The sequence below is a fragment of the Parus major genome, chromosome 13 (assembly GCF_001522545.3).
Source record: "Parus major isolate Abel chromosome 13, Parus_major1.1, whole genome shotgun sequence".
NCBI classification, from domain to species: domain Eukaryota; kingdom Metazoa; phylum Chordata; class Aves; order Passeriformes; family Paridae; genus Parus; species Parus major.
The window spans coordinates 13,347,025-13,361,609 of record NC_031782.1 but is presented as its reverse complement, the minus strand read 5'-3'; the positions used below and the strand labels follow the sequence as shown (position 1 = coordinate 13,361,609).

The window sequence follows — 14,585 nt, the reverse complement described above, 5'->3', positions numbered from 1 at the left end:
TGCTCTAATTTAATCTCATTATTCTTTTGTTCTTCCCAAAGTGAAATGCCACTTCTCTTCTTCCCTTTGAGGCTTATCTCAAACAAATGTCTTTGTTCTTAATGAGACCAATCCATATGTTTGCTCCTGCATATTGTGTTCAGTTAATGGGAAGATTTTTCTAACACCATAAAAACTCTTATTTGTCCCAGGCAGCTTTGTGTTCAGTAACTGCTGTAACTGTTACCTTTGACAAAATGTCCCACATCCAATATGTTCTGCTTCTGAATTGTCACCCCTCCCTTGAACTCAAGTTTATTTATGTCCCTTCAGCATATGTGTATCTCCTTTCCTCAATTTCTTACCTTATCATCATCTATGTTTAAAAAACTAAATGTGAATGCATTGATCAGGCAGCCTGCAGCAAAACACTACACATCAGTTGCTGCATTAAAACTATAATATAGGTTATTCATCAACAATTAAACTTCTAATTATTTGCTTTGCTAATTGCCAATAAATCAAAAGATAGTCATTAGGAGAAATCTCATTGTTTACTTTTGCTGTTTTCTAGCTAGTAATCAATGAACAAGAATGTAATTATGTATACTAACTACTCAGGATTTTTTTTTCAATAAAAATCAGAGATATGTATAAAAACAACATAAAAGCAACCAGATAGATTATTGTGAGTTTTGTATAATTGTACATCCACACATGTAAAAATACAAAATTCACTGAAATTATTTGCTGATCTTCTGGTTTTTAATAGCTTAATGACTTCCTAGATTTAAATGCAGACTCCTGCAGCTCCAACAAAGTGCTCTGGCAGTGAGACAACACCACCATGGTGTCATCAAGACTGTGACACACCCTGTCTCCATGTCATGCCACCTTGCAGCAGAAGCCACAGAACTGTGTGGCACAGAACAGCAGCCTCGCACTCCCCATGGCAGAACACGATTAATCCTGGAAAATATCTGGTGTTATCAGGCACCCCATGTGGATGCTGATGTTTGTTGCTGCTTTGCTTACAAAGGAATGCAGAGGAACCCTAGTGGTTTACATAATATTCCTGATTTGCTTTTTACGTCTATCTCCTGGCTCTGTAGGCAAAATATAAGAGAGAACACAGGGGCTCACAGGATTGATTCCAAACCCTTTGCTTACAGGATGTGTAACAGCTGGTTTGCTTTAGATTATGGTGAACATGGGCCTAACAATTTAAATTCAATTTTATCTTTTAAGCTTAAAAGCAGTGAGAAATTTCTTACGGGCACTGTTAATTCAGTTTTCTCTCAAGTCCTTTCACCATCAGACAAATATGAATTCTCTCAAACACTGTGGTCTAAGCACTACTGCATTTATTTTGAGCAAGTTTTCAATTTCTCATGGTAACCTGCAACTGTGACAGGGTTTATTAAAACAACTTCCTTTTGTCAAGGGAATGAAATATGGAAAGAGTATACATGCTTCTTCATAAAGGGCTTCATATCATTACTGAAACACCAACTTTTACCAAATTCCCTTGTTTCAGGCAGGTTTATGGAACATATACGATCAAATTTTATATTCCCAAGAGGTAAGAGCTCAGACTAGAAGCTGGAGAATTCTTACTACAGTTTGAAAACATACATCATACAACAATTAACCCCTCTCACAGCCTCCCTGCATGGGGCTGCAGAAGCCATCCAGTAACCATAGCTACTCGTTTCAATGGAAAGAAATTGCTATGAATAACAATGAAACCATAAAATATGTTCTGAAGAGCCAAAGCAAATCCTGAAAGCTAGGAAAACCTTCCTAATGCATGGGAAAAGAACATAGGCAAAACATTTTGGCTTGATTTCCCACAGACCTACTTATCTTTTCAGTAACACATCCCAAAAATACACATGGCCATCCATGTCAGATGGGACACCAACAGGAGGATTCACCAGCTGTGTATTGTTATTGTCTGAGAAATAACAAGAAATTAGCAATCTTTGCCATAATCCCCTTACATCAGGTGTGTAAAGTAACATTTCTGACACAGGAGGTAAAGAGGATAAACAGTGTGTTAGTGTCTTGTGGAACGCAGCACAGCACTGAGCTCTCCATTGCAAACACACACAGAACATTCCGAGGGTAAAAGTTTGATCCAGAGCTGGCAGGCTGCCAGTTTGTAAAGCAATTATCACTGCTGACCTTCCCTCGCACCTTGCACGTGTATTAACATCAGCTGGCTCCCCCAGTACAAGGTGGGAGGGACGGGAACATTTACAGCTTGTTAATTACTTACTTACAGGGTGAATTCTAGTATTTTTAATCCTGTTTATGTATGGAAGTGCCATCACGTTCTGAGGCAGTGAACCTTTTGTTACAAATAGCAACAGGCTCCCTGACAGTGCTGCCTTTAGAGCCTGTGGATCTGGGAAAAACCAGCAGTTTATCATCTGGCATCCTCACACAGTTTAATGTGTGACTAATACAAAAGTTGCAGCGCTGCTGTCTCATGTGCAGCACAGCACTCAATGACCAGATGAGAGGCTTTGATGGGATCTAAAGATCTGGGAAACACTCGAAATTTGGGATTTATTTCAGAATGCTGGGTCTGTCGTTCTTTGCTGCTCCCACTGCTGGAACAACCTGCAGCAAGCACAGTGGACCAGGCAATGATCTGGGTTCTGATGAGAAGTTCCAAAACTGGTATCAAAAAGCTCAGTAACAGAAGTGCCCATTCTTAGGTCAAGATTATTAGGATTTCAGGAAACAAATTACAGGTCTCACACCAATTAATTATCTCCTTTCCATGTCACAGGGAGATGATTAATACAGACTTGTAGAACAATTAAGTTTGAAAGGGACCTCTTGAGGTCACCCAGTGCAGTGCTCTGACCTCAAAAACCAATCTTGAAGTTACATAAGGTTAACCCTTCACTCAGTTCATTCTTGAATAACCCACATTTTGCAACTTCAGATAGTTATTTTTGGTGCCTCAAATAGGAGCAGAAAGAGGAAGACATGAGCTGAGAGCCCCCACCTTTACTACTGATGACATAAGTGGTGTAAATTTTGCTGGCACAAGCACATGGGGTCCTCTAACATATGCAGAATTCAGTAATAATCAGTCTTCTACTCTCTGTATGTTACATTTCTATGTTCAGACAAATTGTGCAATGTGCTTTTATGTGAATAATAGAGATTATTTCTAAAATTTGTTATTTACCAAAATCTATCTGAAATGGCTGACAGCAAGGCACAATGTTCAAGTGTCTCCAGCCTCAGAGCTTCAGGCATTGGAATAAACGTTTCTCTTTGTCAAATCTGGCGTGATCATGACTTACTTGTAAATCAGGAACACTGTTTCAAAGCTTGTTTACTGGATGATGAAATTACATCTTCCTGGTAACCCCAAGCATGTCATTTATGTATTTATCTCCATCAGAAGAAAGCCTTTAATGAACAGAAAGGAAGTATCACCACTTATCACTAACAAGAACTCTGCTGCCAATCCTGACTCTCCCAATCTGTGTGTGACATGGAGGGGAAGGAAGGGAAATGTGAGCATATATGCATATCAGCATATATGAAAGCAATAGTTGCCATTTTCACATAATAAAATATCTTTGAAAAGTGTGACTTACAAATAAGGATCTGCCTTCTCCATTTATTATTTTTTTAGCAACTCTTGCATGTGAACTAATATTCTGTCCTCAATTTTCTATTGGTATCTAAATACAAATCTTGCATTTTTTTCAAAATGAACTCTTATATTTACAAGGAATTGTAAATTGTAATACTGACATTTCTTTGAGGTCAGATTTTTTTTTCTTCAGAAAGAAATGAAGCAATAGTAATTTGTCACATGACTTGACTGAAATGTGTGCTGCTTACACCAACACAGATCAGCAGATGCACTGTGCCTGAAGTACTCCCTCCTGCTATTATTTGCCAGGTAAAATTTATAATACATCAAGATGAAAATTAAAAATGAGATTCAACAACCTCACCAAGCTATGGAACACCAGGGTTACAGATGCTAAAGTACAGACAAATTTGGAAGAATGATAATTACACTTCTACAAAACATATTAAAGTGTCAAAAGCCAACCCAAGCAACTTCATAGGAATATTGTAAATAGCAACATGCTAGGAAAAAAAAATCTGCTGAGGATATTTGACAGCTCAAAGTGTAGTACACAGTCAACAACATAACTGAGTGTGTGAACACCTCAGTACAACACAGAAAAAAAAAATAATAACAATAACAAAACCCTAAAACCCACAAAAATTTCTGCCAAGAAAACCCCATATCCTGACCCAGCTGCAGGAATAAAACATCCTGGATTAACTTAAATCTGGCAGGTAGTTAAGACTCACGAGGATCAAATATCCTATGCTTCCAGGGCTTCTGGAGGGTGAAAAAGCCAGCATAGACAGAGCTAATTCAGGCAGCACTATCCAGGAAGGGCCAACCCTGTCCTTAAGAGCATCCAGGAGAATTATCTATGTGCTTAGCTTGTGCACTAAACTAAAATAACCATATATATGATATTCCCAGGGAAAAAAAAAACCCAAAACAACAAAAAACCCAAACTAAACCAAACAACAACAACCAAAAAAACCCAAAAAACCCCAACCCCTCAATACTCTTTCCATCAATATATAAACTGTTTTCCTTCAACACAGTTCTGTTCACTTTTGATTAGTTTTCAGCTCTAGAGTATTAATTGTTGAGTGCCTTAACTGGCTGATTAGAATCCAATACAAAGTGAATGCTGAACTCCTTCTCAACAAATTCTTCAGTTTATTGAAGAAGGAATTACACTGAGACAGCTGCTGGAGTACACTGAGCACTGAGTTTATGTCCTGTGTATGTTTATCACAGATTACTTGCACACTGTGGCTCCTGGCATGGTCACTCAGCAGAGCAGAACTTGTTCTGCAGAGATTCAGGGCCCTTTGCCTGCCCTTCCTCGGGCATTTGGGAGCACTCCACATCTCCCCCTACACCAGCCTTTGATCAGATGAACCACACTGGGCAATGAAAAGCACTGCTAAGGCAGTGGATTTGCTGAGGTGGGCATAAACAATTCATAAAGGACATGCACATCTCATATTTAACAACACAAGTTCACTAAAACCACAACTTAGCTCTTCTTCAATGGAATTTGTTTTGGCAGCTTTTTGGATACGACACTGATGCCAGCCAGCAAAGAATTCCCACAGAGTTTATTCCTATCCAACCTTCAACACAGCACCTGTTAAAGAGCCTAACTTATTTGAATCCTACATTTTAATAATAGTCATCAAAAAACTGAAAGAACACATCAGAAATGTTAAGAGCTTGAAAAAACTATCGTTCTCAACTACCTTGCTCTCTTTGGGAAGCACATTCAGCATAAAACACTTCAGAGTAGTTCTGGACATGTAACCTTTACCCATCACAGAGGAAAAACTAAAAACTTTGTGTTTGCATCCTTCAGTTATGTAAAATCAACAGTTTAAACCCAATCTAATTTTACTGCCTCTTTAATTGCACCTTCTGGTGCCTCACGTCTGAGAAGTGATTTACGTTGAAGATTATAGGTTCAACCACTGCTTCAACAAATTAATGACTGAGAATTACCCGTGCACTGAACCTCAGCCAGGGCTTGCTGACACTCACAGCCTGCTCAGGACCAGCACCCAGCCCTGAGATCACACTGGGGAGCTGGAAAATGCAAGGTGAAATAGAAAAAAAATAACCCCCTGTTTTGATGGCTGGAGCTTATCAAGATGCAAAATATGAAATCAAATAGTTTAATTATTTTTAGCCGATATCCCTCAATATGAAATTCAACTTAATTACCTTATGTCTCTGACAGTAATAATTGCCACATACAAAATAGAGAGGAAAAGGAGACACGCAGTTACTATGGAATAAAGAGAAAAGCTGACAGAGATCAGGTTCAAAAGTTGAAGTCTTTCTGGGAATTCGAAAAGTTACATTCTGTACATTTTTCTATCAGAAATAACACAAGAATAGAACTCTTTGCATATATATCTGAAAAACAAAACTGAAATTCTGTTACATGTTGCCCTCCAATTAAAATAAGTGTTCCTCTGTCACTATTAAGTGAAACCACTTCAAGAGTAGTGCCTGTGTTTCTCTGCTCTAAACATGTAAGGCAAGGAGGGTTTCTCTCAGCACAAGCTCAAACAGAACAGCTGAACAACAGCTTCAGGTTAGAAAGCAGCAAGAACTAAAGAAGAATTAAAGCAGGTATTTCTATATTGAGAACAATGAAGGAAAAGGAATTTCTAAATGCTAATTTGATTGTCATGTAAAACAATGGTCATAAGCATAAAAATGGACAGGGAACCAAATTTAGAACTTCATTTAAATTAATTAAAAGCTGAACAAGGAATTCAACCACATGCACATATTCAGCATGCAAAACCACGTTTTTCTGTATTAATTTGATGAGGAAAACAGAGCTAGAAAGATTGTGTAACAGCAGCAGCTGTTTTTATATAACATTTCTTGATTCATATGAAGCAGCTCAGGTGCTTAGATATTTAGTGATTTCAAATATTGTCTACACAGATCTCTATAAGTATTTGTGTATCTGTGTACCCACAATAAGAGATATTTCTATCCTTTCCCCTCACTTCACATTTAACTTTGAGACAATTTGAATTCTTCTATCACGACAGATTTGGAAGGACAGTAGAGCACAGTAAAGGATGGCAAATATAATTTACATTTTTTCTAATTGTTAACATCTGCAGTGCTTTTCACATGATTACTGCTTCATTACCTAAGCAGCAGCATTGCATTAACCACTCTGAGAAGTACACAGCCCCGACACGACATTGCTTCCTAAGGCTACATACTCTGAGTCACCTGCAATGGAATGCCAATAATGCACATCACACAAGTGACTCAGAAAATGAAGAAATCGATACAAAACACATCAGATCCTATCTATCTTCCTTATCTAAATCTATCCTTATCTATCTTACTCCTAAATCTGCCTAAATATCTCAATTCTACCTGGGCAGGATTTGCATCCTAGAGCCTTTATTGCATGCAGCAGCACTGCACAGCCATGGCACTGACAGCCTTGATTTCCTGCTTCAGCCTCAATTCCCTCCTGAACTCAAGGGACTGGTGCTACAAACCCTAACTTTAAGCTGCAAAAAACGCTGATATCAGCCCGTGAGACACGGAGCTCACGTGTTTCTAACAAAATTTAAATCAGAAAATGTTCAGAAACCAAGCTAGAGTGAAGTCAGATCCAAAAGGGAAGGATTAGATCCTTACTGCCAGGAGACAAGAAGTTTGACTGCAAGTGCAGCGCTGTTATTTTGCTCTGCTGCCTGCGAGAATGAGGAGTGATGGTGACTAAAGGAAAAGATGCCTTTTATTACTCTGAAAACATCAATTCCAGAGACTAAAGCAGGCACTTGCTCAATCCCAGCACGTGGCTGCTGAGCCTGTGCTGTGTAAGAAGCTGTCAGGGAGGGTGCACAAGCTGTTTTTACTGCTGAAAATAGAACCAATAGATGTTCACCTAAATGCTGATCTCATCACAGGATACACAGAGTCAAATTCAGAATCCAAACTCAGAGGACACATCTCCAACCAATCCTAAGAATCACTAACTATCCTTTGAGTGGAAAGAGAAGGGAGGGCAGGAGTACAGTTTTGCCCTAAAAATGAATATTCTACAGTGCTCGGAGGCTGAAGATTTTTTAGGCTGGGTAGGTAAGAGATGAAGGTTTTTGGTTTGTAATGAGAAACAAGGCACCTGATTTTTTCTCCCTCATTGCAGATAATTTACTTTTCTAAAATGCACTCAATTTCCTTTCCACATGCTATTTAATCATACCAAAATCTTGCTTTATTTTAGAAAAGGATTATGTCAGTAATTTTCAGTAAGTCCTTTCAGGGCCCTCCTGGCATTAACACCAGTTAAATTCAATGAAAATTCAATATTTTCATTAATTGGGACCAGGTAGTTCAGGCCATGTGGGATTTGAGGCACAGTATTTCCCTACCCCAGACTTTACCTGAGAAAGCAAAGCTTTGATTCTAAATAAAAAAGGAACCAAGTACAATCAAGCATGGGCAGATTCTGAGCATAAGCACTACAGAAAATCCCATCTCTGAAGCACATTCATGCTGCTGAACCATCACTCAAAATCTAAACTATTATGCAAAATCAAATCCTAACTCTTAACAACGATGTTTAAAGACATAAATTTTGAAGAAGCATGAAAATCTTTTATTAGTTGTGTCTGTAAGTCTTAACAACAGCAGAAATGCTTTGAATTGGGTTGCAAACACTGAGCTCACTTATTCCAGTAAGGAAATGGATATCAAGACATGGCCTGTGTGAGTCAGCTTTTCACCTCTGTTATTGTCCCAAACAGATTTCAGATGCAATCAGACCATCCACCACACTTCTATCAAATTGCTTGGCCTTTCACTGACAACTTCTCAGTGCATTCTGCATTATCAAAGTAAAATCCTTTAATAAGCAGAAGGGTTTGCAGGTAACATAATCTAAAATCATGTACAGTCATTGTTTCCTCATTGCTTCTCCATATTTAAAATACCTTGTAATATCAGATGTAATCTGTCAGACTATTAAAGTTTTACCCAGTTTGGAGTAAAGCACCTTCACTTCCAGTTCCTAATCTAAAGAAAAGAGTTTTTATAAAAAGCAGGCCATGGGTATTGATCAAAAAGCTCTGCTCTGACTTGCCACACATTTACCTTTAACACTGGATTTAAGTGAACCTAAACTATCAAAATATGGCATAAGCATAAAAAATACATATATAATTTATATTTTAAATCAGTCCTTCTTGTCTCCCCCCTTATTCAAGTTTCACAGCATACATATGGGTATGAATAAGCAAGGGATTTTTCACCCTTACTTCATGCACAGCAGCTTGAAAAATGTTTCCGATTACCATAAATGATAATATACGTACATAAGGCTGTCTTTCAAAGAGGTTTGATAATTCATAAATGAGATGTTTACACAGATGAGGTCAAGCCAAAAGGTTTGTAATATAAGTATTTAACGGATGTAAATCTGTTCATCACTGCTAAGGAACATGGGATGACTTCAAATATTCACTACTGAATTTACTTGGTACACATTTAAAGCAACTTGCATGAATTCTCATTCCAATTTTTAATTACTATGCAGTCTGTAAAGACAAAAAATCAAGAGTCAGATTGCTCTTTTTTTTCTTTTATCAGAACAATTAACATTAATGACATATTACTTCACAGGCACTTCTACACATTCATTATTAAAATAATAAATTGAATGAAGTTTGAACAAAAGTATAACACAGGTAGAGATGTTCACCCTTATGTATATTTCTATCAATATTTCCTTAGCCAGTGTTCATCAGGAGCTAAAGCAAGGCTTAACAAAACAAAAAACAAACAAAAAATCCCAGCAATTCCTTTAAAAAATATTTATAGCATGTTGTTATTTGTTTGTTTTTCCCAGCCATAATTTTCCTCTTGGACTGTATACAGCTTTACTTACATATCTTAGTTTTTGTGGTTTTATGAAACCATAAAATGAGGACAAGGATTTCATACCATTAAACAGACCTTGGTGGCAGGAAGGAAAGACAATGAATTTTTTTTTTCACTTGAAACTTTTAGACAGAGTCAGAATTCACATCTCTTGCAGTCTATCCTGATTTGTCACCCACCAGAGAACAACATAACCAAATGTGGGTTTTTTAACCCCTTGGGTATCCATGGCTTTAATTTCTATCTCAATCTTTACATTCAATATTAAATATTAAAAATAAATATCCACCTATCCACCTGGAGATGCAGACATTTAGTTTTTTTGGATTTATTAAAATCTACTCATACTGATAACAGCATAGGGATGTTCGATTTGGCACAGTAAACACAGGTTTAACAGCCTAATTGCTTGGATTTTTTCTGGATCATTATGCTAATGCCTCTGCAGCAAAGTGCTAAATTGGAATTCCCATCACAAAGAATTCTCCTTGCTGACTGAGGAGGGAGAAGTGGGACATCCTGGGGTGATGGGAGAGATTCCTCTTCAGGGACACACAGAAGGGATTTTCAAACCCACAGGACTACCCTGCCCTGCCAAAGGGAAGAAAGCAGAGTCTGACACAAAGCAGCAGGAATTCCAGCTTTGGGAATTCCCAAAATAAAGCAGGGAGTCCCAGTGACACTGTGCCCTGCAGTGGGGCTTGGCAGGAGGATGGATTCATGGAACTCCTCAGGATAAAGATAAACTCCACACAAGCAAACAACCCTGCATGGATGGACGGTTTTGTATTGTCCAGAATTCAACTGGACCTTGAGATAAACCTGATTATTTTGTTCTCCAGGTCCCACTGCACATTATGCTCCCTTAAATATATTCTCCTACATAGACAAATCTCACCCTGATCCCCCAGGACACCCAAACCTGCTCTGACTTCACATTTCCAGACTCACAGATGTGCTACAAAACCAGGCTTGCTTGGAGGACTATGAATGTCATAGTGGCAAAAATTTTGCTTTGGTTTTTCATGATAAATATGTATTTTGAAAGAACAAGTATAATTTGAAATTTTTGATCAAACAATAAAACAGGTAAAAATAATAATTCTAATAAAAAAAAGCTATCAACAGTTTGTTAGCTTCTTGTGGCACTAATATTTTCTTCAGTTTCCTGGAAAAGTTTTGTTACTGTTTTCTCTGATCCTGTGTCCACATTTAATTACCAAAAATGCACCTCCACCACACAGCAGATGTGTCATTAACTATTTCTGAAAAAAGGTGAAATAAAATCACCCAGCATGAGAAGACTATGGGATAAGCCAACACTAGCAGATGGTGTTTATTTTGTCACCGCTTGTGTTAAAAATTGTCACCTATTTCATCAGTATCTTTAAGGTAGAAGCTTCATGCAAAAAGAGGAAAAGCTATTTTTGATAAGCTGTCACAGAACCCCGTATAATAAAATGTCTTCTGTTTGTAGCTTCCAGTTTTTAGGTACACAGGAGATTGATTCGTATAAATCCCAGCTGATCGAGTCTTTTGCCAGCAGCTCAGCCCTTCATCACACAACCTCTTTTGTTTCTTCAGCAAATTTCAAATCCTTTATTTCAATACTGGTGCTGTTCAGACAAATTCTGGAACGCTGCTCCTAGCAAAGGCACCTGGTAGAACTGTCAGCTTGTTTCCTTCTAGGACCCCCTGTGCAAGAGACTTTTACTTCTCCCTCAGGATTTCCTACATTGTCGCTATTTTACTTTATCACACCCTTTTGGCTGTGTGGTTTCCTTTCTCTGGCTGACAGTTTCTTAACAAAACAATTGCATCAAGAGTAATTGCACAACCCAGACTTGGCTGCTTAAAGAAATCACTGCTAAAATGCCATGATAAACCCAGGTCTTGGCAGTGTAGTTTTGAAAGAAGATGCTGTAGAATTTGAACCTAAATCTCCCCTGTTAGTGCACTGCAATATGGTTTGATGGACTCAGTCCTGTCTCCTCCCTGTCAAGTCTTCTCCTGCACTCCAGCTCAGGCTGGCTTGCACACACTATGCCAGGAGTATAAATATATAAAATATATATATATATACCAGTGACCCTTTTGCCTTTGCCATTTAATGAGGCCTCTCAGTGTCCTATTCACATCATATCTTATGCAGCACACTTTTACTTTTCTTTATATATATATATACTCAACATCATACTTCTGCAATGCTTAAAAAGCATTATTTATTTTGATAAATCACTCTAATTTTGTTACATTGTTTTACAGCTCTGAAAAGAAACCAGGGCTGGTCTGGTTATTTTGTTTGTTGGATTTTGTTTTTAATTCTAAATTCATATTTTGACGTAGATTTGAGACTTTTTTTTGGGGGTGGGGTTGGGGTAGGTAGGTAGTTGCAGTTTTTAAAATCTACTAAAAATCCTCCTTCCAGACAAGGAATACTCAGAAATGGTGAGGTTTAGGACTGCTCCAAATACTTGTAAGACATTTTTATTTACTTTCCTTCCAGAGTCAGCACACGGATCTGACAACAATCCTTCTGAACCATTCTAACACCCATGTTCAGCACTTCACCTCCTTTTTTGTGGCTGCATCTTTGACCTCTGCAAAGCAAAGGCAGAGCAGATCAAGAAACCTATCAATTTATTACATCCCTGCAAGCAATCCGTGCTCTAGATGAGCACAGATGACAACTGGGTACCTTTGAAATGCAAAGTCTGAGGGCTCTGCTTGCACTGGTACAAAGAGTACTCTTCTGGTGACACAACATGCACACTGCAAACTTTGCAACACTATTTGGATGCATTCTCAGCCAGCTGAGGCTTTAAACCAAGGTTAGTGCCATCTGTTTGGTTTTGGCAGCATCCAGATTGATGTAAAAAATCCTATGGCACTGTTTAAAAGGAGCAGAGATAAAGCTTGCTTTTGGTCAAGTCCCTGGAATTATTAACATCAAAGATTTGGCTGATATGGCCAGGCAGAACATCTGGGTCAACAAGCTCACTGCACCTTTCTCACCATATTTAGAGCATTCAAAAATCTATGGCACTGTTCAGATCAGATTTACCATGTCCAAGAAATTAGACTCATAAAAGTTATAAAAGGTACTAAGATTTTCTGCTGTCTCAGTTCAATTATTTTCTTAAATGCATGTTAAATTAAGCCAGTAGCAAGCATTAATGCTATCAGGTATTTTTGTGGTATAGTTATTAATACATTCTCACATTCTTCTTAATTTCTACAGCCCTGAACAAACACAGTACCAAAAATTGAAAGCAATATATCAATAAAATTTGTTTGAATTGGGAGAGAATACCAGGTTGCAAGGAAAAAAAAGTAAACCAAAGAGAAACAGAATTTTTTTTCTATAAAAGCCTCAAAGCTTCAAATGAGGAAAGACATTGTTCAGTTGGATGCAATTTGTTAGGAAAAACCATTCTGTGATCCTGGGAAATGCATGCAAGCATTATTCTTTGAGATTTAGTACAGCCTAAATAGCATAACCCACTCATTTCACCTGTGCCAAAATCCTCCTGCAACAGCAAAAATCATGAATGCTTCAGAAATGCAAAGATATGTACAGGATCACTTCTGTTCTTTATTAATTCCATCATTATTACCAACCATACACAAACCACCTTGGTCAGGTTTTAGCACTGTACATCAGCACTGTGGAAATTGAATTACTGCACCCATAGCTCTGGCTCCCATTCTTGTAAGAAGCATGGAAACACAACAAACAGTCCTTATCTCCAGTCTGAAAACACACTGAACATCACAGGCTGCATTAACCAGGAATGGCCACAGATGCTCAGTGCTTTCCAGAATCTGATTTAAGAAACTGTTTCAGCATTTGCCCAGACACTGGTTGAGATTCAAAGAATAATGCCATTCACTAGTTTGTACCAAAAATCAGGCAATTAATGAAAGAAGTACATCAGCAAATGAGGGTGATGAGAAAACCTGGCTTTAGGTCTCACTTGAATAGAAGCAAGCAGAGTATTATTCCTGGTTAGGGCCCTCGTCTTGGAAGCATTTGCTTAAGTGCTTAAAAAAAATGCCCAAACAGAAAGTTATCTTTCATGTATGTACTAGGTCAGAGGTGCAGTGGAAGAAAAGAGCAGAATAACAAAATCCACCTTTCATCTCATTAGGCAATCAAATACAAGGTAAAATCTGCCAAGTTGAGGACAAAAGGCTTTATCAAAACCAGCCCTTGTTATTTAGCAAGGGCACATGCTGACACTGTAGTGAGTGTACACATCCAGTGAATGAAAATAATTTTTGAATTCAAGAATTATAAAAAGGAAGATGTCACTGAATCATTATTTTTGTACTAAAATTGCTTGAGATGTCTTTTGATTTGTATTAACACAGCCTGGCTGAAAAATGTTTTCATTTGCTAAAAAAGTGCTTTGCAGGCTTTTTTTTTTCCCAAACATCATCTTCCTCCCAAAGGAGTTTTACTCTCAGGGGAGCAAAAGTGTGAATGTGTGTGGGGAGCAGTGGTACTTCAAAAACCCCTGTCTAGCAATGCACAATTCCCTACAAACCCACAAAAACCAACAAACTCCCAGATTGTTTTGCACAGCCCCTAATATACAAAACTTCAGGGGCACATCAAGTGTGACTGTCTGAATCTCATACTTTTGATCTCATCAGATCAAAAAAATTCAAATCAAGACTGAAGATGAACAGAGTCATCACTGAATCTTACATTTATAAGTCTGATCGAAGAAACTCTCAAGAAACCTGTGTCTCCTGCAAACCTTTACCACTGGAATAGAACATGTGCAATTGCTTTTGTGAAAATGCAGCTGCAGCTACCTTTTTCTTTTAAAATTGTGCCTGTGAGTACCCAGATCTGGTGTCTCTTCCATGTCTTAGCTCTCCTCCTCTCATGGAATGAACCCCACACCATGAACCAAGATCAGCTCAGGGAAAGCAGCTCCTTCACTACCCAGCCAAGTCTTGCAGTGAAAAACCCCTAAATTACTTCAATCCAACCAGGAAGGTAATACTCCACAATGAGATAGAAATGAGTAGTAGAAATCAGGTTTATTCAACAGAATAT

At 38.1% G+C, this 14,585-nt stretch overlaps 1 protein-coding gene across 12 annotated transcripts in view; it reads right to left on the bottom strand.

Annotated features, from left to right (window-relative positions):
• The window catches only part of TENM2 (teneurin transmembrane protein 2), a 478,752-nt gene that overhangs the window by 271,306 nt on the left and 192,861 nt on the right, over window positions 1-14,585 (bottom strand). The gene's annotated exons all lie outside the window — the stretch shown is intronic.